Source organism: Lagopus leucura, unplaced genomic scaffold (assembly GCF_019238085.1).
Source record: "Lagopus leucura isolate 7727_CA_CO unplaced genomic scaffold, USGS_WTPT01 Super-Scaffold_100015, whole genome shotgun sequence".
NCBI classification, from domain to species: Eukaryota; Metazoa; Chordata; class Aves; order Galliformes; family Phasianidae; genus Lagopus; species Lagopus leucura.
The window spans coordinates 15713376-15738201 of record NW_024962269.1 but is presented as its reverse complement, the minus strand read 5'-3'; the positions used below and the strand labels follow the sequence as shown (position 1 = coordinate 15738201).

Here is a 24826-nt window from a genome sequence, read left to right as displayed (position 1 = left end):
TGCTTTCTGTACTTTTTTCACCACGTGTGCTGGGACAATTTAAATGCACCTTCACATTTAAGGGAATGGGCCCCTGGTATTAAAGAGGTCTTTGAAGGACTGAAGCTGTGAGGGATCTCTAAGTTTTTTTTACTCTTTAGACTGAAGTATTTATTGTATTTCTCCAAATTTGGTAGCTTACTCAACCATTCTGTCACTGCATTAAGTGAAATGTGAGCTGTAGGAATGCAGAATTACCTTCCTAAATGAGAATAAATTCTTGCAATTATTATTTGGGTAGATCAGGGAAGTCAAACAAAACATGAGCAGAATTGGTTCCAGTTAAGGCTGTATTTTCTGTACTGCCTACAACTAATATGTTTGTATCTGATTTGGACACTTTGTATTGGTAGAAGGGAGCCATGCATAAATAAGGCCAACAGTATTATTCAGTATTATTAATGATGTTGTCTACCTTTAGATTCTCAAAAACTAGCAAACTAATAAATTTTACATATTGGAAAAAATCACAGATAAACAAATATATAAATTCTTTAAGGTATTTAATATGTGTTAAGAGGACAGAATGATGAATTCAATATTGAAAACCAATATCAAGTTTACAATTATGTACCATTTATCATCACTGATTGCACAGACAGCATATTATTGCAGGGAACAGGATGATTCATAAACTAAAACCTGAATGGCTTTATAAAAAACAATTTAAGATTCACCTTACGTCTGAAAAGCTTTGTTTTTCTTTTTCAAGCATTGTTTTCAGTAGTAAATTGTACTTTCAGACACAATTTATGCATATTTAATTTCCTGAGCTTTAATATTAAATGTGCAATCATTTTAGAGTGTTGAAAACTGGCTTTTACCAACTATCACTTAATTCCTTGTAGTATTATTTTCTGAGGTCCAATTTCCCTCTTTGGGTAAGAAGAACTTATGGAAAATGTGAGTGGGTAGGAGCTGGTTTTGAACTGGACATGCAGACAAGCAAGTAAAAGCACTGAAAAGTGTTCTTGAAGAGTGATTTGACTTTGAGGAGAAATGGAGCACAAGTGGCAGTTTCTTGCTCAGCACATCTGCTAGGGTAAAATCCTGCCTCCCCAAAAAGCCAATGGCCAAACTGCCAGTGAGTTTGTGGTTTTCTAACATCCATTGCCTGTCTGTGCTGAAGGACAAACCTGCTTCCCTGTGTGAAAGAGCTGCACTTTAAAGTCTTCTCACCCCAACTGAGCTCTGGGAGAGAAAAATGAATTCTTTTCTGGTTCACACTTTATCAGCAGAATTATTAAGCAGTTTTCTGTTGCAGAGTCACTCCTGTAGTGCACTCTTGGTGGTTTCTTCTGTGTTAGGTTATTTTTTTTCCATTTTTTTCTTAGTTTGATGGGAATAACCAAAGATATCGTTTCACCAAACTGAGGTTGTGCACCAATAACGGCTGTCATGGTTTTGTCCTTCAGAATTTCAACAAGCTTTTCTGATTTATGAAAGAATCTTGCTAAGCTGAAGATTCAGCTTGTCTTTGCAGTTATAATTCTATGCTAGAATCACTGAGTTAATAAGAAGAAAAAGGCAAAACTGTCTTATTCGTAAGCTGTGCATTTTTAAAGCAAAATGACTGAACTGGAATCCCTGCGATGCAATCTAATGGTGTTTATTTTTACTGCCTGTGTGTTTAGAGCTGCAGAATGCTACAATACCCATTTATTATTAGGCAACCTCAGGTGTAAAACACATTCATTGCCAAACGCTTTGACACTTCTAAGGACTGCCACTCTTCAAATAGATCACTGTATTTCAGAGAATACCAAGCTGTACTTTTGTTTCCAAATGGAACAATTGAGCCGTGTGGGAATTTACATGAAAAGGAGCGGCAGGAATGAATGCTTTGTGTTGAACATCTGTAAACATTCGTGCAACAATGTATTGTCTTGGTGTCTGATGTTCGGGATGGTCATCAGACCGGAGGCTTCTCTGGGAAGTTTTAAAGAGAGCTCTAGAAGACAGAAAGAAAAGGTCTAAAGAGCTTAGAGCAGCTAGCTGGCCTGCTTAGTTATGAGTAGACTGGTTCTCTTTGTGCATTTCAGACAGCATTTCTTATTTAAAAAGACAAATCAGGGAGGCTGAACAATTCCCCAGCTGGAATCTGGTGACAGTGCTGAGTCATGAACAGTGCCATCAGTATGGAGCAACTGGTGTTTTCAATATTCCTATACAAACAATAAAACTAATTACCTTTATTCAATAAGTCTAGTTCAAATTTGATCTATTCCATTTTATTAAATATTGAAAATAATTTAATAAATAAACGTGATTGCTAATTTATTATTGATATTCATTATTAGCATGTTTGTAAAAAAATAATTAAAAACAGGAAGGGAAAAATAGGGATAAATTTATCTCGGGCACTTGAAGTGCTGCGGATCCTGGTCAGGTTTCCCTAACCATAGCTAATGAAGAAAAATAGCTCCACTCTTTCTTGCTGGCTGGGTTTGCAAAAAAAGTGGGTAAGCCAGCAGTCAGTGCCAGGTGTTCTCCACTGCAACCCTCTCCTAGTTTAGGTGGCCGGTGCAAGGAGCTGGGAGCACTGCAGACTGACACAAGGGGAATGTCAGGGACCTGGAGGTACAAAAGCACTGGTGGGAGCGGAGAGGTTTTTGAGGAGACTGGGAGATTGCTGTGAGCCCCTGATGGAAACAGGGCACCAATGCTGACCCACACTATCCGTTCTGGAAGTCTGCCATCTACCTGCAGTCTTGCACTGGCATGTTACCATGAAATGCAGAGTGCAGGATTCTGGCAGTCTCACCTGTACAGTGAGATGCAGTATGAGGTGGGAGTCATCACATGGCTGCAGTGACCGAATGTTCATTAGTCTTTTTGCTGTATTATCGAACAGGGACTTGATCTTACACACCTTACATTCTGAGGTGTTAAAAGGCCTTATCTTGGCAAACGTTATTCTAATTAGAAAATAATCAGTAATGCTGCACAACACAAAGAGCGTTTCATCTTAATTTCATGTAAGATCATACAATTGTTGGCTAGAAGCTAAGTTAGTGCAGCTGTTAAAATCACCTTTCATAAGCATTTTAATGTAAAGATTCTTATCTCCTGGAAGTATGTTTTTAACTCCTGGAAGGAAATTACAACCGTGGGGTACAATTCATTCCCTGCCTGATATCTCTGGGCATCGTCCAGTTTCATTGAACTGCCCTAAAAAGCAGCAGTGGTGTTGCTGATCTGGCAGTACAAGGGCAGATAATCTGAACAGTAGAGGATGCTAGAGAAGTAAATTTTCCATCGTGCTTTCCTCTATCTGTTAGCATCTGTTCAGTCTTGCCTGGCATCAGCACCAGCCAGCCTCTCTATCCAAAGGCTGCTTTAGGCACTCAGAGAACTGCGTGTTTGCCTATGTCTGCATGCCCCTGCAACTGCATGCACACGTGCGGTTACAAACTGAGGCACCTTGAAGTGGTTCTAGAAGTTTGCGTGACCTCCTGCTGAGCACATCCATGGAGTTTGATAGAAGTCTGCTCTCGAGATCCTATTCTTTCAGCTGCAAGAGGCAGGACTATTTTTTTTTCTTTCCAATCTTCCCTCTGCTGAGCGATTCTGCCTCAGCTGTAGAGGCTGCCTTCCTTGCTCCCACCTACGCTGGGGTTGCAACCTTGAGATGTCAGGGTGCCAATTTGATTCTTTGTCCTTTGAGTCTATTTACGGTATTTTAGTTAAATCGAGCAGTAAAAAAACATACATAAAACTCAAGCTTTAGACACTAAATAACTACCCTCAAGCAGTAATTGGTTAAACAAATAACCAGACTACAACCACAAGCAAATGAACGAGCCAAAAATTGGTATCAGCGCTACCGGAAAGGGGAAAGTTTCGGCGCTCTGAAGCTGGCCCCGTGTGCCGCGTGTACATGCGAGAATCCAAGGGGAGCAGAGCCACTCTGAAGCCGAGCACCGCAGCGACAGCCCGAGAGATGCTGTTGTGACTTGGTGTTGCGCTGGGGACTGATCGGCTGCGAGCCCCCACCCCTGTCTCCTCCCTCTTTCCTCCTCCTTTTCCCTCCCCCAGGTCCTGCGGGGAGGCGGGTTTAAGGTGGGTCGTGTGGCAGCGGTAACTTTCCTAACAGAGCCAAAGAGGCGCTCGGAGTCCCCCGCGGTAGCATCGCCTCCCCGTCCTGGGCAGCGGCGGCAGCGCGGTGCCCCCGTGCGAACGGCCCCGGCTCGGCCGTCGCAGCCCGGGCTGCCGCTCGCCGCCTCCCGCCGCCGCCTCCCGCAACGCCGCGCAGCCGCCGCCGCAGCCCCGCGGATCCGGCCCCGACGGCGGCGATCCGGCCCCGGGTCCCGCCGAGGTAGGTGCGGGGCGGGACAGGTGCGGGACGCTGCGGGAAAAAAGCGGTGCCGGGGCCCCCTGCCCGCAGCTGCGGCCCCCCACGCCCCGTTCGTTCCCGGCGATGCTGCTGTGGGGCAGGAAGCTAGCTCCCTTTGCACCGTCTGTCTGCAGGGGAAGAAGTCCCTTTCCCTGCTCCTCCTGAAGCTTCCCGGGCACCCCGGACAAGTTAGGGGCAGGGTAGGGGGCGATCTCTCTCCAGTCATCGGCTTCCGTCCCTTTCCCCGAGCCTTCTCTGGGTTCCTGATGGTTTTGGAAGTGCTGATCTAAGAGATACGTGCCTAAGGGAGACCTTACGGATTTATTAGGACTCCCTCCATCAGCGCTTCTCTCGGAAGCTTCCCCGCACCACACATGCACGCACGGTATGGTTTACTGGGGTGTCGTGAAAGCACCAACTTTCTTCTGGTTGCCAGAGGCACACTTGTCCCCGCGTGTCCCCCGTCCCCGGGTTGCTGCTCTGCGCTGGCGGCAGGACTCGGGAGGACGCCTCGCTGCTCGCCGTCGCGTTGCTTCCCGTGCATGTACTTAACAGGGCTCAAGATAAAGGGAGTCTTTGGAGTAGGGGAAAGGCACGAAGGAGAAGTTGTAGGACGCAGCGTGTAAGTGACAGCTTCAGTTTCTTGAGGATGGAAGCTGGTGTAATCGTACTCTCACTGGTGCTACTCAGCGCTGCCAAACATTCCCTTCTTTTGCATAGGAGGGACTTCTGCCACTCTGCCAGATGGTTGCGAACGTAGAGGGAGAAGTTGGGGAGTGTGAGGACATCAGCATCCTTCAGTGTTTAGCTGAGATCCTCAGGTGACAGCATGGAGTTCTTATGTTTATTAATACTCATCTAGAAGCACTGGGCATCTGCATGGCCCTGAGAGGTGGGCAGAGGGTCAAAATAATGTGAAAGCAGGGCAGCCAATCTCTCATGGTATCACAGGGGTTGAAGATTTTAATAAACCCTGTGACCACTAAATCCTGTGAAGGCTGTGGTTCACCCCCTAGCAAGAGGGAAGTCCAAAGTTAACTACAAGGAAGCCTACAGTTTATGTCTTTATGATTTTTTGGTTTAGAATATGAATACCTAACGTTAATTATGAATTAACTAGGATGTAGCAGCCTATCCACCTTCTATATCACGTCAAATGGGAGAGATCCCTCCTGTGACTGTCTTGTACTTTAGTAACAGAAATCTCAGTCACGTGCATAGGTGTTACGTTTTTAAATTTCACATCACCAAGCTGATTAATTCCGTGGAGGTTTCTTCTGGTATATCCAAGTGTGAGTCTGAATCTTTCCTGTTCTGTTTGAGTTCCCTTAGAGTGCATCCAAAGCTCTTCTGCCCCTATCTGTTTGGACCTTCTTTACATGTCCACTTTGTTATTAAGTTCCACATGTTTTCCTTCTCAGAGTAAAATCTGATGGATGGATTCTTATTTTGCCAGTAGCAGGTCTAACTAAAAGCAAATAAATAATCTAATCAGTTTTATCATAGGATTTGACTTTATCTGATGATTTACAGACTGAGAATCTGGTCTTGCAAAAGCTTAAGAGTAAGTTTATGTTCACTGGAATTGGTGTGGAGTCTGTTTAAGTTAGTGTGAGGCACCTGAATTGGTTTTGCATTAGGATAGTAAGTACTCATAAGCAGCTGTGCTTAAGGATAGTAATAAGTGTTTGCAAAATCAATTTAAGTGCAGGTGTGTGAGTTCTTATGTGTCAGCAACAACCCTGGAGACTCCTTTACTGTTCAATCTGTTGAACTTAGTTTTATTTTTGCTCTTGTTAATAGCCAAGTAAATCTCTTATGGAACTGTGGAACTTCTATGGTGTATGGTGAAAGTGTTTCAACAAATGAAGTGTTGAAAATGGTCAGTGTTGTCTTTCTAATCAACCAGCCATACACTTGATAAAATTTTGTAATTTTAGTGTAAAAAGCCCAGAAAACATACAAAAAGATGTCTGAGGTAAAATACAAAATGTCAGGATAAACTGTGCTGTCCCTATTGCTTAGTTGTTGGAAAAGGACTAATCTGATGTCTTGTTTTTACAATTAAATATGTTAATAGTCAGGGTATCAAATAGAAGACAGAGGTCTCCTCTAAAAAGTTGCATGGCTGTGAATGTATTACTATGAATGGGGCATGGGGCCATCTTTACTTGGAATCATCCTGTAAGTGTTAGCAGACTTAATATTTAAGCACATGCATGCAGCAAAACTGCAAACCTCTGAAAACAGTGAATTGTGCTGGAACTGGGAACGGACCTTCAAGTGAAGCCCGTGTAAACTATTTCTCTACAGTGTGGTCACTATTCTTGACACCCTTTTATCTTTGTCTGTGAAGGCATTTCTAATTCTATGCCCTGACCAAGTGTGTACTTGATTGTTGTTTTCAAAGCCATGTGGTTTGAGCTACTATTTAAATATAATATTTATAATGCTACTATGGCTGTTCAGTTTAAAGACAGAAGTGCTGCATACCACTGCATACTAAAGAGCTTCCGTATAATTACTACTTTTGGTGACACTGCTGTGCAAATCTCTGGGGCAAGAATTTAAATAGGACTTTATACACTTCCCAGGTACTTTATGTAAAAGCCACAAGCTTTTTTTAAACACAAACAAAATCAAAAACGCAAACAAGTATGGAGGCTGGAGACTTGGGGGACCATGGAATTACAGTGCACTAGTTTATTCACAGTAAGAGCTGCAACGTGTGTGCTGGCTGTTGGCTTTTTACTTTCAGGTGCAGAGAGTATGTGTGGTCCATCTTCACCACCTTGGTTTTGAATTACCTATTTACACATTTCTTTATTATTGCCATTTAATGCAGATATATCAGTTCCAGTTGTTTCTTGGAGTGCTGGGAGATGTAGGGTTACTTATGCAGCCCCTCCTTCCCTTTCGTATCATGTGGATAGTGCAAAAGTCAGAGACTAGCTCCGATGCAAAGCCAAAGTCACTGGGAGTTTCTCCACTGATGGTGATGAACACTGGACCACGCTGTAGTTCCTGGTAGGATTCAGGCTTCTGCCATCTTGCCTTTTCTTCATCAGCGTTCAGTTGTCCTATGAGGCATCTGTCACATCTGGTGCACTATGCAGCTATCTTGGTTTTCCTAGGGCATCTTAAAAAAAAGCAGTTGGCATCCATCTTTGGGCAACTGAATCCTTCCCTGGTTTTCTCAGATATTACTGGAGCCCACATATGGGAAATTTTCGACTGAGAAAATAGATACAGTTATCATTGTGAATAAATGAGTTGTTTAGATGTTAATGGGAAAGGCAAAAAAAACCCTCTGCCTCGTGGTTCTGTACTGTGCTGGTTGGCTGTACTGCAGTAATGACTGGTAATTTTCTTTGCGTAAAACTGACTGAAAACATTGTGAGGAAGTTCTGTGTGTTAAGGTGAGAGAGATGAAAGAGCTTGTAGAAAATTGAAAGAGCTACTAGGAGACAAATCCCAAATAGAAGCAGTTTTAAGGACTGCCAGAGGAATCCTGACATGATATTGTATGTGATTCCTGTGAGTGACATGGGGCATGTGTATAGAGAGGAGAAATTTTGTTCAAGAGTTTATGAAACTGGATCCTTATTTTAGGAATTAATGATTATTTACCAGATTCATGAGGAGACAATATCCTATGCTGCAGGAGGGTGGACTGCAGCCCATAGAATCGGAGGTATTTAGTCAGGATGCTCAAAGACTAAGCCAGAATTCTGTAAGATGTGTGTGTTTACAAACACTTGTGTATGAATGGTAGTGCTAAGCCCTCCAGGCAGTCTCTCCTGTCTGGCTGCTGCTCTGAAGTGGAAGTGCTGAAATTTGTATGAAAGCTTCTTTCTGAGAGAAGGAGAGAGATGCAGGATGAAGGTCACCACTTAGCCAGCTTGCAGAAACGCAGCAGGAAAGGGGAGCGCATCCAACTTGAACCAGATTGCAAATAAGATCAGTGCTGGTAAGCCTAACTTTTTCCTTTGCAATAGAAATTGACACTGAGAGTTCCTCCTAATAACAGCCTGACTTTGTGGAGGATAATGAATGAATGGGCAAGAGGCTGAAGTCAGATTTGCTGCTAGAGACAGCTACTAAGTAAAAATAGTTCTGTGCTGTGACTTCATATACTTCATTTTCTAGGGTTTTCAACTCAACACATTTTATGAGCAATAATAGTCGCTCTGAAAAGTAATTTGAAGAGTTAAAAGGGAACCAGAGAACTGCCAGAATATGATTGCTTAAAAGTTAGTCACGTGTGAAATCTGCCAACAAACTCCTGAGAAACTGAGATGAAATATCGGAATTCATACATGCCTCCTTAAGTTGTCAGAACAAGAAAGCAAATCAGAAGCTCCAGTGCTTAGAAGATGCAACTTCTCTGCAGATAGTACTGCTAGGTAAGGTAGCTGTGGAGAATTTTCTACTTTTCCACAGTTTGAATCTTTAATACCCACGTCTGTTTTGGAGACAATTATTGAAATAGCAAAAGCAGTCATCTGTCAGAGGCATGCATTTTAAGAGCCTTGGAAAGCAGAGGCTTTGGTACAGTTTTTTATTTTTTAAACAAGCATAATGTATGGAAGTACACTGATATAAAGTCATTGTAAGCATGTGGAGAATCAAGCTTTTTTATCATTCTTTTACCATCTACAAAGCGAGAGAAGCATGGATGATTTGTAAGTAGTCGACTGGCATATGGTACCATTATGATAACATCATGTTCACAGCACTTTCCAGATTGATATACAACCTTTCTAAAATAAGCTTAGTAGAAAAAAGAGAAAAGAATGTAAAGTCATTTAGCAGCCAACACACTTTTGGTAGCAGTATAGGACGTTGGTAGGTGACTTCACTGACACTCTTTGTAAATGAGTTGTGTGTTCTAGTCTAGTACCTGCTTGGCAGGCAGACACTCCAGAAAACTGCCACTGCACTTTGTACATCGGGGTCTGATCTGTGCTTGCTTAATTCACAATGAAATGCTGCGTTCATTTTCATTCCTTGCAATCTTGGTGAACTCGTGGGGGTTTGTACAGGGTAAAAAGTTTGTTCCTTGGGAGGAAGTTCACTACTAAACACTGTTTGCTGGGGTTATCTGGGGATGGAGATTGAATTATGCTCCAGAATGGCTATTTACATCCAGAACTAAGATTGAAGCTGTCTCGTTGACATGCTGTGTCATTTATAGTTCTCAAGGAACAGTAAAATCATAAATATTCTTGGAAGCAGAAGCCTTGACAAGAGAAACTGTGGCAATGTTTCAGTGTTCAAAGGGTTTTTATCTACTTGCCACAGCTAGCTTAATTCCATTAATGAATTAAAACAATGATACTGTATATGGCATTATTATAGCATAAGTTATACTTCTGTTTGCCTTCATTTAAATGTAAAAGCTGTAAATATCGCTTTAAAGGATTGCTGGCTGATTAATTTGAAGTTGTATTAACTTGTGTGTGTTGAAATGGATAAGGCAAATCAAAACCATTAAAGTTACAACACCTACCATTTCTCAAGCTTAGTAAAAATGTCCAGTGCAGCAGTGCTCTTCATCTCTTTTCCTCTTCTAATTTTCTTTTTTCTGCATATTTCAGGTAGGCATTTTATCAACCAAACAGGTCCAATCAGTTATTTTATAGATTCAATTCAAGTATCAGAAAATTTACTTCTCGTGGTTATTATGCATTACATTCTACAAAAGGTCATGTGAGTAATCATGCACTAAAACTCTAGAGAAAGATGAGTTTCATACCAATATTTCTTTGCAAAGTGTTTAGTAGACATTTGGAGACTTATTTTTGCATTTAGTGGGTATCTTTGGGATGAGTTGCCTTCTGGATTTGAAGTCTGGGCCACTCTTCCTTCAAAGCGGACTAGCAGACCAGACTGGGCTAGCTTACCTAACTTTTCAATGAGTCAAATCCAGTGAGTTTGACTCAGCACTTTCATGTTGAAGCCTTTCTTTCATTTTCTTTGTATAAAAAGGTAGGAAGACTAAAAGAGTTGTTGGAGATGAATGAATGAACAATTTTGAAGATGGCCATTTGTAATTCCAAGCTTTAGTCTAGGTATCACAGTTTTGACAGTTTTAGGACAAAACTTGGCATTCACATATGTATCTCACGTACAGCACAGAGTGATAGTTTTCCTAGGAACTTCAAGTTTCTGAGAGCTTGTCCAGAATGAGGACTTTCGGGCTTAATCCGAGGTATTTCCAGGCGATGTTAGGACATGAAATAACCATTATGCTTAGAGTTCTGTTTTGTGAAGAAAAGTACAGTCATCGCAGACACTGACTAGAATTAATAATCACTTTTCCGGAAGACTGCAAAAATCCTGAATAAGTGCTCTAACAAATCAGTGTTTTTTAGTGGTGGCAAGTATAAATTATAGAAAGAAATTCTTTTCTTTCAGAGTCTTTGGTGCCATTATAGCTGTCATTAATTATGTATTAAGTGTTCAAAAGGAAAGACATCAGTAGCCTATAGGGTATATTTGCATAGCAATTGAGGATTGATTAGGTGCAGTTTCTGCAGTGAAGACTATTGGGAATAAGTCACAGAAATTATAACAACGCTGAATTATATTTACTAAATACTTATTTGTAATAATGGTAGTAAAATGTATGGAAAGATGTGTGAACTACCGGTGAAAGGAGACTCGTTTTCATGGTGGTATCTATTGCCACTTGGTACCTCACACTGGGTTACCATCTGTCTGGGGCAAGAATTGTGATGGATGTAAATGGGGATCTGTCAAACCACAAAATGCCACCTGCTGTCTGTGGTCAGAAGGTAGCAAAGTATCCTTGGGATGAATGCAGTGGGTGCTTTTAAAAGTTGAGGTGTGTGTTATGTCCACTCCAATCCACAGGCATCTTTTTCTTTGCCTCTCTTTCTCAATTATATTTTGTCATTTTGGATGATAAACTTGTACAAGAAATTCATTTGTCAAATACGTTTCATGGGACTGTTTGTGGATGAACTGAGTGCAGCCTGGAAACAGAGCTTTTCCATTTGCTCTGATCTGTAAAATAAAAAATATGTGAGAATTCTGAATAAGGGGCAAACAATGTTAAAGAAAGGCAATAGAAAATAGCTTGGCAGGCAGAGTTGCGTGGGTAGAAATGATACAGAAAGCCACCTTTATATATAGAAAAGAACAAGAAAAAGAACCCTAATTAGGAAAATAAACAAGAGGGGGGAATGAGACAGCTAAACAGAATTTAATAACAAAAGACTCACTCAGAAAAATATGAATTAAATGAGAATGGGGAAGTGAGGAATCAGTTCTGTGCATGGTGTGCACGATTCTTGTGCTTGGCAGAAAGCGAGAGGGAAGTAGAAATGGTTAGCAGGATGCTTCTGCACTGATTAATGTCCAGCATTTAAAGCTGATGGTTTCTAGATAATCCAGGCATCCTCTTAATTTTTTTTTTAAATCAGCTGGTTTTTTTTCTCTGCTCTTTTATTTCTCTGCTGGTCTTTCTTTTCTGTTATCCTCCCTAGCATTCTTTTAGGCCTTGTTTAAGGATAAAACTCTCCACTGGAAGGGCAGCTTGATGTAATGCTTAGCAGAGGACGGTATGAGTTCTCTGTTTAGTAGAGAACTAAGTTTACATTGTTCTGTATGCATGTATTCAAAAAACAGAAGACCTGCAGTCCAGAAAAATGATTCTGAATGATTTTTGCAGCTAAAAATGTGTGGACTGTGGAATATAGCAAGGAGAGAAGGAAGGAAAGAATGTTAGTCTATTTTCTTCAGGCTCTTGCTTTCTGAACATATTCTGCATCTTGTTTGGCTGATTCTTGGCTCTCTTTAAATAATGTGCACTGGAAGCAGAATATAGACTTGTAGTTCTGTTGACTGTTGCAAAAGATGTGTTTGCACAGGTAGTCTAGGATGAAATAGACTTTGACTTTCATACACAGCCTACTAATATGCAGAATATACTTGAGGAGAAGGCAAATATGTATTCTGAGCTTGGAAAAGTGCTGCTGTAGTGTAAACTGTAGTAATGTAGCACCCTGTATTTACTTGAAGGAATGCATACAAGTTGTTTGGACCCAAGTGTTCTGTCCTGCTGAACTGTGCTTGAAGCAGCACCCAGAAAGGGGAAGGATTGGTGACTCAGGGCTACTTTTCTTCTTCCTTACAAGATGTGGCTTCAGTCTGGCCATTCCTGTAAGCTTAACAAACTCTGCTAGCTGTGTGCTGTGTGCTCCCCCTCTACTCTGAATGGTTGCCACCAAGCTGGTACACCAAGTTTGCAGCATTTGGCCCTGCAGTGCCTGTGCAGGGCAGATTTCCAGCTGTTTACATTGAGAATCATGGAAGTCAAAGGTGAAAATTAGAGTTAGGAAGACAAAGGAATTTCACTTCATCCAGGAGAAGGAAGTAGTACAAAAGGAGGACAAAAATCTTCTACAAGGACAATATTTGGGTATGCACATGAACCTTAGCTTTCTGAAATGTAAGCGCTTATAAGGATGTAATGTTTCAAAACTAACTGCAGTGACTGAAGTACTTAGCTGCTGTCACTGAAAAGTGAACGCACCTGCCAGTATTCTTTGATGGACACTGAATTCCCTGGAAGGCATTGCAGAAGTTCTTGTTATCGCTTCTGTTTTATTTCAGTTTTCCATTACCAAGAAACAGCATTATAGATTTGTTAGCACTGGATTTACTTCAGTGAACCCATTTAGGAACATTGACTCTTCTTACAAAAAGGTTAATTTTTACATTTGAAAAGGTCTCTTTTTGCATATTCTGGGGTGCTTGAATACCACTTGTTTATTGCATTGTGTGGGAAAAAGAAAAACTAATATAAACTTTTTAATCCTTGCATGTTTTGGGGAAGAAGTTATGTAAGTTAGTATGCAAAAAAAAAGTCAATGAAGAGACTACAGTGTACATTATAAGCTGACTTTGCATGAGAGCTGGTGCATTTGCTGTTGTGATGTGTTCTGGTTAACAGTGTGAAGAATGCAGTCTTATAATGTTACATCACTTTGGGTAAATTCTTAGGGCACAGTGAGAAATATCTTATAGTCAGGTCTGATCCCAGTTTAGACTTTGATAAACTCACAGAGGAAGCAGTGTTTGCACATATGCATTCCCTACTAGAACCCCAGCTGCTGGTCAGACCTTTCTCACCAGCTAAGTTCTTGGATATCTCTGTAAGTGGTAAGTAAATGCATTCAGTGCAGTGGAACTGAGATGTCAGGGCCTGAACTGATGACTGAGCACCCGGTGAAGGGGGTGGCTGGCCCAGGAGGCACAGGTGTAAGCAATTCATCTGTGCTTCCCACCTGACTGGAGCAGGTGGACTCTGGGTGTGCCCTTCTAAGGCCACCTCCTGAGAAGCAGCGTTCTGTAACCACAGCCCCCATCGCTGGTCTGGGGAGTTGATTTATTTTCTATCTATGGTTGTTGATATTCCTAATGACACTTGGCTTGGTATCGCAAAGAACTTAGCAGAAGCTGTTTCACTTTTTTTTTTTTTTGGAGGAAAGGTAATGAGAGCCCTATATGCATTTCTAAATAAGTTCTGTTAAAATCATATTTGTTAGATCTGTGTTCCCTGAGCCAACCTACTACTTCAAGATATATGCCCAGCTAATCAATATACACATACAAAGAAATTGAACTTGCAAATGATGAGGCACTCTTTGGGCATTCCTACTCGATTCCTAAAACATCATGTCCAATGCAGCAAACAAATCTTCACGTCTAAATAATTCATCTGGAAATGGTAGGAACAAGAGGAGGGGAAAAAAAGAAACAGTTGTTCCATGCTAAAATACAACAATGCATTAATGTTAATCAATCTCTTCCTGCTGAGAAACGATCATTTAGAAAACATTTTAATTACCAAAACTGAATAATGGGATCAGTATTCTTCAGAAGGTTGGGTTCACCCTACTGAGCGCTGGAGAATCCTCTTCACAGGAGCCCATAAAAACATTGCTGTTTTCAAGTTGCTACTTTCAATCATAAATACTTCTGGGGAGAGGTTTGAGGGTTGTTTTTTTTTTTTTTCACAGCAGCTTTTAAGGAAAATGTCGAGTGGACAGCAGGTGTGTGTTCACTATTTTGGATCCAGAGCAGAGGTCTGCATGCAATTAAACTTTTTTCTTTTGGATAAGAATTTATTGTGCATTACTTAACACATATCCAAAGCCAATTTGTCAAGCCAAAATGTTTGACTGGAACAAGAAGACGATGTCGTAACGTAATGTTTTAAAAATAGCATTTTTGTCTGTATGCTGCCTAGCAGTGAACAGAAACTTGCAGAAATAAGTCAGCCTGGTTATCTGTTTTGGCTAGAAGTGGTATGCAAGGGGAATGTTTGTAGTGATTCTGTGGGATACAATTACTGTGACTTTTACAATTTGCAAGAGAAGAACCTTTGATCCTGCCTTGATGTGGAAGGGTTTTGCCTCCAGCTCTGGTTTTACAGACGTTTGTCAGAGATCTGAATGTTAGTCAGAGACACGGCTTGCTGACCGTAGAGCGTGTGATGACCCCCCAGGAGCAGCCGCTGCCTGACCATTGGGAAAGCTCTGTCGTGGGAAAAAAGGTGTTTGTAGAAGTTTCTTCGTGTATATGGGAATATGTATACTGCAGTCTAAAATAGTCTTTCATCTGTAGTTTTGTTTCTTCTATTAAACTTTTATTTTTCATCAGTATGGCATAGCAGACCCATAGTCATGGTTACCCATTCTTCAAAAAGTCTGTGTGGATTGTGGTGAGATCTGTGCAGAGGTGTGGCTGATGCTGTTCAATATCTGTATCCTAACTGCAAAGCCCTCCCATGGGTGCTGCAAATGAAGAGATGGGAAGGGTCCATTTAAGAATACACTTCTCTGTGATGTGGCAAAGTTTTGAGTGGCCTACATTTGTTTATAATGAGATCAAGTGAGAATTGGTCCTTGGACCACATATGAGTCATGGAGGGAGCCCAGTGTTTTGCAAGGATGTATTTTAACACCTCTTTTCCAACACGGGACCTTGGCTAACAAAATAGTGAGCTAAATGGCTAGTGTGGTGCGTGCTGAGGGCTCGGTGACACTGAAGATAGATAGGCATGCACATAGCAACCTCTCTGAAGTGCCCTGCGTGGATGCAGGAAAATTTCTATTGATTGTGGTTTTCAGTGTTTGCTTAGAATTAAGCTTGTTTTCAGTCCTTTGCTGAATCAGGGTATCAAGTTTGAAAAGAAAATTAAAATAGATTCACTGCGAATGATGTAAATCTTAATGTTGACAGTAGGACACGCAAGCGAAGTTGAATATTCCAGTAATAAAAGTACCTTGTAACTTGTGGAGTGAGCAAAGTTCCCAGAATGGTTATTACGTGCTGTATTTTCTGTTTTGGATTATTGAAGTGAAATTGCAAAATTAAGTTGCGTAAAAGGCATTTTCTTCTTTATTTTCATAATTATTCTGTCACCTACATAAAATTTTTTTCTAACTTGAAATGGATCTGGTTGGTACTGAAAATTGCTGTAGGATAAGTAAAACAAGTATAATTGAGATTCATAAGTCCACTTTTGAACAAGTACAATTAGGAATAGTTATTAGAGACCAGCTGGAAAACGTTAGGGGTAAAAATTTACCATGTGAAGTTTTTTTATGTGTTTGAAACATTTGTTATATACCAAAACCTAAATTAGATCACCAGAGAAATGAACCTGCCATTTAAAATCTAATTTGTGCACAGAAAGTTAATTCTGAATATTCCTATTGATAAAAATTTTATTATTAGGTCTTGTTAAACTGCATGTTTTTAATGGAATTCTGACTTTTACAATGCTTCTCCTATAATTAAAATATGAGAAGTAGCAACTTGATTATACTGAATGCATTTGTGTCCATTGGCTGTGTAATAAACTTTGGTACTAGTTAATTCTCTTCCCTATTATGATTTTGAGAGTAGAGCAGTTTATTGGGCCCGATTCCAAACCAATTCAATTGAGAAGAATTGTTCAGTTAGTGCATGTTGGATTAATGTTTTAGGGCCTAAGCACAGATTTTCAAACATATTAGTGTATAACTCGATACCGGGGGAGATGGGGAAGAAGTAATTCACAGAGACTATCTCCCACTAAGGAGCGTTATACAAAAATGAAACAACATAACAACGGCTTTGTTGTGTTAGATCAGTTTTTTTCTAGTCCAATATTTGGCTTTCAGCTGTAGCACATGGTTGCAAGCATATAGCAGCATTTCTCTGTATAGCCTCCTTTGTTTTCCTGGTCTCTTCCTGCTGTTCACAGAGGGGCAGAAAGGCTGCTCCAGTGGCTGGTCAGAACAGAAAGCTGCTTTGGTGTTGGTGTTGCAATGCATCCTGCATGCCAGCAAACTGGAACTTCAGCAAAAACTGCTTTTTTTTTTTTTTTTTTTTTTCCTAGCATGACTTACAATCATTTCAATATCCAAGATCTTAATGTTTTCACTTTATAAATAATAATAATAATAGCACTTTTAAGAAAATGCACTTAGTAACTGTTTATTCATATTTTCCATTATTGTACCTATTATATTCTAACAATTTCTGCTGGCTATATATAATACTTACAACTACCCAACAGAAGAAGATATGTGGAAATCCTTTTTGAGACTTTTGGTTTAGTTTTTCAAATTACTTCTGTTGCAATTCAGGCTTTATTTTGGGACTACTGTTGCAGTAAAGAGAGAATGCTTTTAGAGTAATTGAACCGAGTGTCTTAAAGCAGCATCTCATCTGTCAACTTTGATTTTTTTCCTCTTATTTTTGGTTAATTGTGTTTCCTCTCTGGAAAATTGGACAAATCAATGTAAATGAAAGAAGATTATTATTATTATTATTATTTAGGATAAATAAGTAAGCGCTGTTAGCCATAATAAGCCATCTGCAAACAATACAAATCGAGGATGTAAATTCACTACAGTCAAAGGTTTTACATGAATTTGACACATTTATTACTCATCTAATTAAATTGTGCATGCAAAGCAGGCAGGAACCTAACAATGTATGCAGATGTCAAATGGGTATTTAGTACACTTCTGATGAAGAGCAGCTAGTTTACATCACACTGTGCTGATCTGTTGTGACTGGTTGTAACAAAACATGCACAGTAGAAAAGAAAATTGTTGGGTCAAATTCTATGCAGCAAAGTTTGAGTAAATTCATTGGTTTTACTGGGATCAAATGAGTGCAAATAGGTCAGGGGCTGCAAGGTGTTCTCTTCTGTGGTTCTTTGTTGGTTAGCAGATACTTGCCTGGAAGTTGATGTATTGTCAGAGAAGTGGTAGATGAGAAAAGGAATCTCTGTCTGTGGGGGGCCATACAGTGATACCTCAGGGAATCTTTAGATTGGGTACAGTGGCTGCTTGATGGAATTCAGTGGCATTTGATGTTCGGACGGTCAGGTTGGAGTGCTGCAGCACTTTGGAGCTTAGAGATCAGTGGGACTGCAGGAAAGCTGGTGAAGGCCAAACTGTAAATGAATGAAGTCATGCTTCATGTTTAAATCATCTTTATAACAGCGTCCCTGCTGATGCAGGCAGTAGAACAGTCTGTTTTTATCTTAGTTGCATGAAGCCCAATCTCCAGTTCCTCTTTTGCTCACACGCTTTTCAAATACTTGCAACTACCACCAGATGCCTGGAGGTTAGGAATTAGGCTTTCTCCTTTTAGTCATCTCACTCCTCTAACCTTTCGTATTGTGAAGTTTAAGCAAAGAGAAATGGCATTTGTCTCCTCCCTGAAAGGTTTAAGGCAATTGATTCTCGTGTTGCTCAGCTATGGCCTGCACCAAAATGATGGAAAGTTGGCTTTTCTTTAGCTCACTTCTCTGTCTGTGCGTGTGTATCTAAATCAGCTAAAACCTGTACAGTTTTCAAGGAAGAATGAAGGACAGCAGAGAACTTCTCTGCCCAACTTTATGAATTGGGTTACCAATAAGCTGGGAAGGTGGTTTTGTATAATCAAACTGGTTTGTACTCAGGCCAAAGTTATTTGTTATTCCTTCCAAATGTACTTTTTATAGAATTGCTTTGCCAGAGGCATTTAATTTTTGGCAAGATGAACGTTGGGTCAGGATTGGGGAACAGACATCTATGCGTGTCGAATCCCTGAAGCAGCCTACTTGATTCCATGTGGAATCATTTGAAGGCAGTTATCAGGATTACGTAGCAGGGAAAGTTTCTATAATGGAAAGTACAGATGCAAAAACTGCTCAGCGAGCTTACAACTGACTGGAACCTCAGCATATTGCCAGAAATTAAAATTCCAAATGCAGAGATTTTCTTATTCCCAGTTGTTAATTCTCTGTGGTTTTTGGCACTGACCAACTCAGACAGTTTTGGAGGGATGCAGTTTGGACTCTATAGGGCTTGTAATGCAGAAGCTGGCATTTGGAATTTCAACCAAAAATAACTGGCAGTTGGTGGTGTACCAAGGTATTTGTTGCTCTCAATCCACTCCAGGTACCAACGGGCAGATACAAGGTGCTTTACAGAGACCTTTTAGCTCAGCATCAATCAGAGGAGTTGTTCCTGGTGACTGTTTTGTTTCTGCATCCAGGAGCATCAAGGAATCTAGTGGGATTCCAGGTCCTCTGATTACTTTGAGCGGCTGCTTCTTGAGGTTGCATCAGTCTGCTTGGTGTATGCTGGACTGTCCAAAACAACAATCTTCCTTTCTGGTCTTGCAGGCACTGAAAAGCAGACTGCTGATAATACACTGATAATATTTTAGTTAATACTAGTATCTTCTTTTACAGCTAGAAAGCTGATGTAATTCAACAGAAATACATTAACAAATTTAAACTGCTACGGCAAGAGAGCATGAAAGTCATCCCATTATTTGATTTTGCTGCTGTATTCTCAATCTGGGTTGGAGATAACTCAATAACATTTTCCAATCAAGTTCAAATTGAATGCAAAATCTTTGTTCAACTGAATAATTTCTAACTTAAAAATAGCCAGAAATAGCCTCCTTCAAATGCACTGCACCTGGAGGAAATTTTCTGCTTCATACAATGGCTGAGTTTTGTGCTACTGTTAAAATAACGTACTATGACTTTGTATCAGAACATGCACTAATTTTCATCTGAGGCTCAGAGGGAACCTTTCTTAATTCACTTCCACACAGAAGCTTGAAAAGTGTCCTGAGTCTTTCTATTTCTTGGCTTGTATTGCAGTCTGTGCTTTATATGAATTCCCAGCCTGTGATTGGAAATCTTTCCAAAGAGTTGCGTGTATATTCCTGCACTGCTTCTGCCTCCACATACTCCCTGGCAGGGCTATGGCAGCTCGTGCCCCATGCGTACACCCCCCAGGTATTGCAGGGTTCTTTGCAAAGGAGATGCTGTCCTGGTCTGCTCTGGTGACTTCACTGCTTCACTGGCTTACTCAGTGATGTGCTGGAAGAGAGTGCTCAGGGCAAAAGGTAAGGAAGGCTTCAGCAAAATTAAGACATGATAAATGTGTTTTACCATTTTGAGAAGCCAGAAGCTTGCTTCCTGTCACTTTCTAATAATATATTTCCAGCTATAGCAAGGCCTGCTCTGCATTTCTGACAGCTGGTCTTGTAACTGTGCAGTAGTACATGTAATTACATGTGTACTGTTCTTACTTCTGTCATCTTTCTGTGCTGTTCCTTCTCTGTTCCTTACTCAGCCTGCATATCTTTCTTCCCAAATTTCTTCTTGCTGTTTGAATGAGCTCAATAGCATTTCAGTAGTTTTGCAGGACCAATATTTTAATTTGTTCTGTAACATATGAATGTGTCCTTTTACTACGCAGCAGCTTAAGTGATCAGATGAATCGGAGCCCCCCCCAGTGCTAGTACCCTCGCTCTTTCATTTGAGTGAGTGAAATGCCTGTAAGCTACTGCTAGGGTGAAAGAAACAAAGGCAGGCATTAATACATCTGCTCTATTTATGAACTAGCTGGAGCCACAGTTTATTGACCATTCAAATTGCTTTTGGCATAAGATTTCAGGTGGAAACATTTCATTACTGAAAATCTTGCTCTTCTTTGGCTTTTTTTCCGCAACACTTCCATTTTTTCACAAACGATCTGAATGATCATATTCATCCTACGTAAGACAGAAGGTCTCTTCTTACTGTGGCCAAGTCTCATGCATAATCCCTTCTAATGCATCAGTACATCGAGAAGGAAATACACCCCTTGGAACTCTCAAAGCCCAATCTTGAATATTAAATAAAATAATCATTATTGTGGCAGATGTACGTGTTTGTTTTAAAAACCTCTTTAATTTCACAAATGGAAGTTAAAATAATATTTTTAATATGATTACCATAAAGAGTCAGCTATAACTACAGTTGTATACATATAATTAACATTATATTACTAGTGTGAACTTCTGTTATGAATCTTTCACTGACAAGTTATGTAATTAAAACAAACTTTTGACAGGAATCAGAACAGATTTAAAAGTGGCATGAGATCTCAGACTTTGTGTACCTCTCTCATAGTTTTCCCCTGCTCTTCCTGTGTTGTAGCATTGGTGTAAGGCAAATTTATTTGATGAAGCATGAACCTTGTGTATATCTACTGTTAGGCATTATCTAAGCGTTCTTAATATCATTCCACTTTTGAGGTGAACAAATAGAAATAATGAATAGAAGTTCACTTCTTGTAAGGGAGATTTCTTTTTCTAATACAGTACATCAAGTGGATTTTTTTAGAGTCGGTCCATTCAGTTCTGTACTGATCTGTACTTAAATTCCCATGTTTTTGCAATGAAACTTTTAACAATAATAATACAACTGATTGCTTTGCAATGTATTGAACATCTTTTTTTGTTATAATGCTGGGAATTTCTTTGTTTACTAGGAATGTTTCATAACTGTTTGCCTTAGTAAAACTCATTTCTGCCAGCAGAAAAGAATGGCTGTGCCGATTTGAGGTGCTATGATTGATTCAATTTGCATTGAATTACAAACCCAAGTTGTGGTAGGTATTATTGTCTGCTATTATTGTCTGCTCGATGACAAGTTAGAGTTAAATGTCACTATGTGCCCTTTTAAAATGTCCCTCCCTGCTTTCCTGTAAGTCCCTTCAGGTCCTAGAAGGCTGCTATAAGGTCACCTCGGAGCCTTCTGCTCTCCAGGCTGAAGAGCCCCAGCTCTCCCGGTCTGCCCCTATCAGGGAGCTGCTCCAGCCCTCACATCATCTTTGTGGCCCTCCTCTAGACCTGCTCCAACAGCTTCATGTCATTCTTGTCTTGTCCTCCATAACTGGATGCAGTACTCCAGGTGGGGACTCCTGAGCTGGAAGAAGGTCGATTTAGACTGGGTAGCATGAGGATATTCTTTATTGTGAGGGTGGTGAAGCATTCAAGGCCAGGCTGGGTGGGACTTTGAGCAGCCTGGTTTGGAGGGAGCTGTTCCTGCCTGTAGCAGGCGGTTGGGGCTAGATGATCTTCAAGGTACCTTCCAACCCAAACCATCCTGTGATTCTATGATTGCGTTCTAATTCTTGTTGCAAACTTTGGCTGATGTATATGAAGTTCCTTCCTTTGAAAGGTAGTTAAAAGACTAAGCAAATTGAAAGCAAATTGAAGGAGACAAAGCTTCAGCAAAAGTTTTGATGGTTGCTGTTGATGCTTTTGTTTCTAGCTTTTTTTTTTTTTTTTTTTTGGTAAATGGAAATAATAAGTATTTTAGTTCATGGTTTGTGCACACAATAAATTAACAGCAAATACACATCAAATACAGACTTGGATCATGAATCCTGTCAAATCAGGTGCAAAACAAGTAATTTGCTGCTGGGGTGCAGCAGGAGCATGCTAGAATTTGGACACGTTTTTAACATCTTTGTCCTGTTTGTAGTTAGGAACTGGTGACCTTTAAAGCATGCTTTTCTTAAGCAGCAGAGTGCTATTACAAGTGTGAATTTGTCCACCATGACCTTATTAAATAGATCAAAGTGTGAATATTTCTCAAATGCATATCACAGAGCTGTGCTGTGATCTTGAAACTGTTGATTTTGCTCCGTTACTGAAAGCTGCTACTTTGAAGTTGCTAATTGCATTAGGTTAATATTTATAGCATCCTATGTCAGTGCCTTTATCCCTGTGTGTGAACAGCACACTCGATAAGGGTTTTTGCAGAGGGCCTAAAAGTGCTATCTAACATTTACAGGTAAAGGTCTATGAAGAATATAACACCAATTGTTGCATGGACTTAGGTCAGAATAACCCTATCCTGTTATTTTCAGCTGATGGCCTTATATTATTTTGCATTAAAGATGCCTCCTCTGACAGTAATCATTGTAATACATTTGGTACATACTAAGAAGGCCAGGTGGACATGACCTGGCTGAGTCAGTCCTTTACCTCTCCTGCTCTTGATGGAATGCCATTCAATATCAGATCTTCATTCAGTTCATTGCACAACAGAGATTGCACTGTGTTGTTTTTAAGCATCTTTTTTTCCTTGGGCGAATGTATTGCGTTCTGTAGAGCTGGCAAAATCTCCTGTTTAGTCACCTCTCTTGCTACCCTCTGCTGGTTTCCAGTCTGTCAAAGATATATCATTGTTCTATTTCTTTTTATGCAGGACACCACCTACAAATGCCTTTGATGAAAACAAAAGAATAGCCAAAGCAATGTGGGTGTAGTATTAGGAGGAAATAACCCTGCTACGTGAATCTCTGAAACTGGGTGAAGACTTCATATCGCATGTTCCATGAGGTTTTTTTCAGTTTCTGAAACAAGGATAGAGGAATTGGGTTTAGTGGGTCCTCGTTTACACTGTGGGAAAACTGACACTGGGAAGAGTAAGAACAGTACTGAGAATGTAAGTTGGGGATTTTTGTTATGTTCTTCAGCAGATGTTCTCAGCTGTAGGAGTGCGATGTTCTGAAGTCATTCCAAGATTAGTCTGGGTTCTGCAGGGCTCTGCTCTGTCGCTGAAGCAGGAGTGCCAGTTCTAAACAAGGGGACTCTCCTGGGATGGATTTTTGGTAATTCTTCGTAATCTGTGGGTCTACAGCAAAGCACTTAAATACGTGTTTATTTCTAATTAGACCCATTAGCACAATTAGTTTTGATGGGAAGCATGTGGACTCCTGAACTGAACCGTGATACATACAGTATCTAATTTTACATAGTTATTTACAAGTCGAGCCATCTGAAATGCATATATAGAAGTCCCAACACCACAGAGGAGAAATATTTGTAGAAGATGTGGCTTAAAAATCACAGTATCTGAATTTTTCACTGAATTTTTTCATGGAATGATGACAACTGCATCACCACCCTGCTAGCCAGGATTGGTTTATCTTTTGCATCACACACAACGTTCGAAAAAACAAAAGGTACTTAGAATTTGACCTGCCCTTGGTTTGCGTGAGCGTGGTATGATACAGAACACCTGTCTGCAGAATCTCTCTATTCCTCTGATTGTAACATTTCCCATGTTTTTGTGTATTGTTCACTGGAAGGGACCTGGAGAAATCAATGACACTGCTCCACATGCCTGGCCACAAGGTGCAAGCTCCCAGGCTTTTTGAGTAGTAAACACTGGAGCCTCTGCTGAGGAAGGAGGCAAGTTATGGCTGAGATAGCTCAGTGTTCAGTGTGTAATTTCACCGTTCATTTCTTCAGTGTCCAAGAACTAAGTGATATCAGTCCTGTTCCATGGCTGAAAACAGTTTTAATGATCAAAATATAATGGAAACATCTGTTAGATGTTTATTGATATCTTACCCATAATTGATTCATTTTAAAATACTACTACTTTGCTTTTTTGGGACAGCTGTTTGGGGCTGACCTTGTCTTTCTTCTTAACTTTGCATATACATGGCAGTTGTAACTTCCTGCTGTATAGCTATAAATCCTCAGCACTGCTTGCAGACAAGAACAGATGATTCAGTACCATCTAGTGCATTAATGTACAATCAAGCAGAACTTAAAATACAAAGGAAGCCTTGTTGATTGTGTCATCCAAAGACACACGGCAGGAAGTTGGGAGACAGTACTAGGCATTTACTTCTCAAATGATCAGCTTTTGATCTTGAAAATCTTTGTATGTTTGCTTTCATGTCATTCTTGCTGGACATTTCAGGCTGCCACGCCATCACTGAGTTGTCCCTGTGCTGTACATCCTCTTGAAATGTTCCCCATTTAGAAAGCTAAGCAGAGTCTTCCTGGCAGATTCTGACGAGGCTCAGTGACACGTGTGCACACTGAGTTTGCTACTTTTTCAGTTAGCGGTTTAAGCTGAAGTTGAGGAGAAACTACTTTCTCCTTTTATTTGCTTTATGGTGTCACCTTCAAACTATTCAAAACTGGCATGTGCAAAAAAACCCACCTTTTTTTCTCATCTAATTTATTTTTGCATTAATTGATGATTTATTACGCTGTAAAACGTTATCACATCCTGGAATACAGTGCTCCTTTCTGAAAGTCTTCAAAGAACAAAAT

At 40.3% G+C, this 24826-nt stretch overlaps 1 protein-coding gene across 6 annotated transcripts in view; it reads left to right on the top strand.

The window, feature by feature from the left end:
- The first annotated feature begins 4303 nt into the window (after positions 1-4303).
- MEGF11 (multiple EGF like domains 11) overlaps positions 4304-24826 on the top strand; it is a 254379-nt gene continuing 233856 nt past the window's right edge. For 5 of the 6 annotated variants that reach the window (XM_042875569.1, XM_042875567.1, XM_042875573.1 and 2 more), the window contains exon 1: positions 4304-4357. The gene's annotated coding sequence lies outside the window, so the exon portion shown is untranslated. Of the gene's footprint in view, positions 4358-8729; positions 8782-24826 lie in introns of those variants that run through there. The other variant, XM_042875568.1, reaches the window with a different exon arrangement.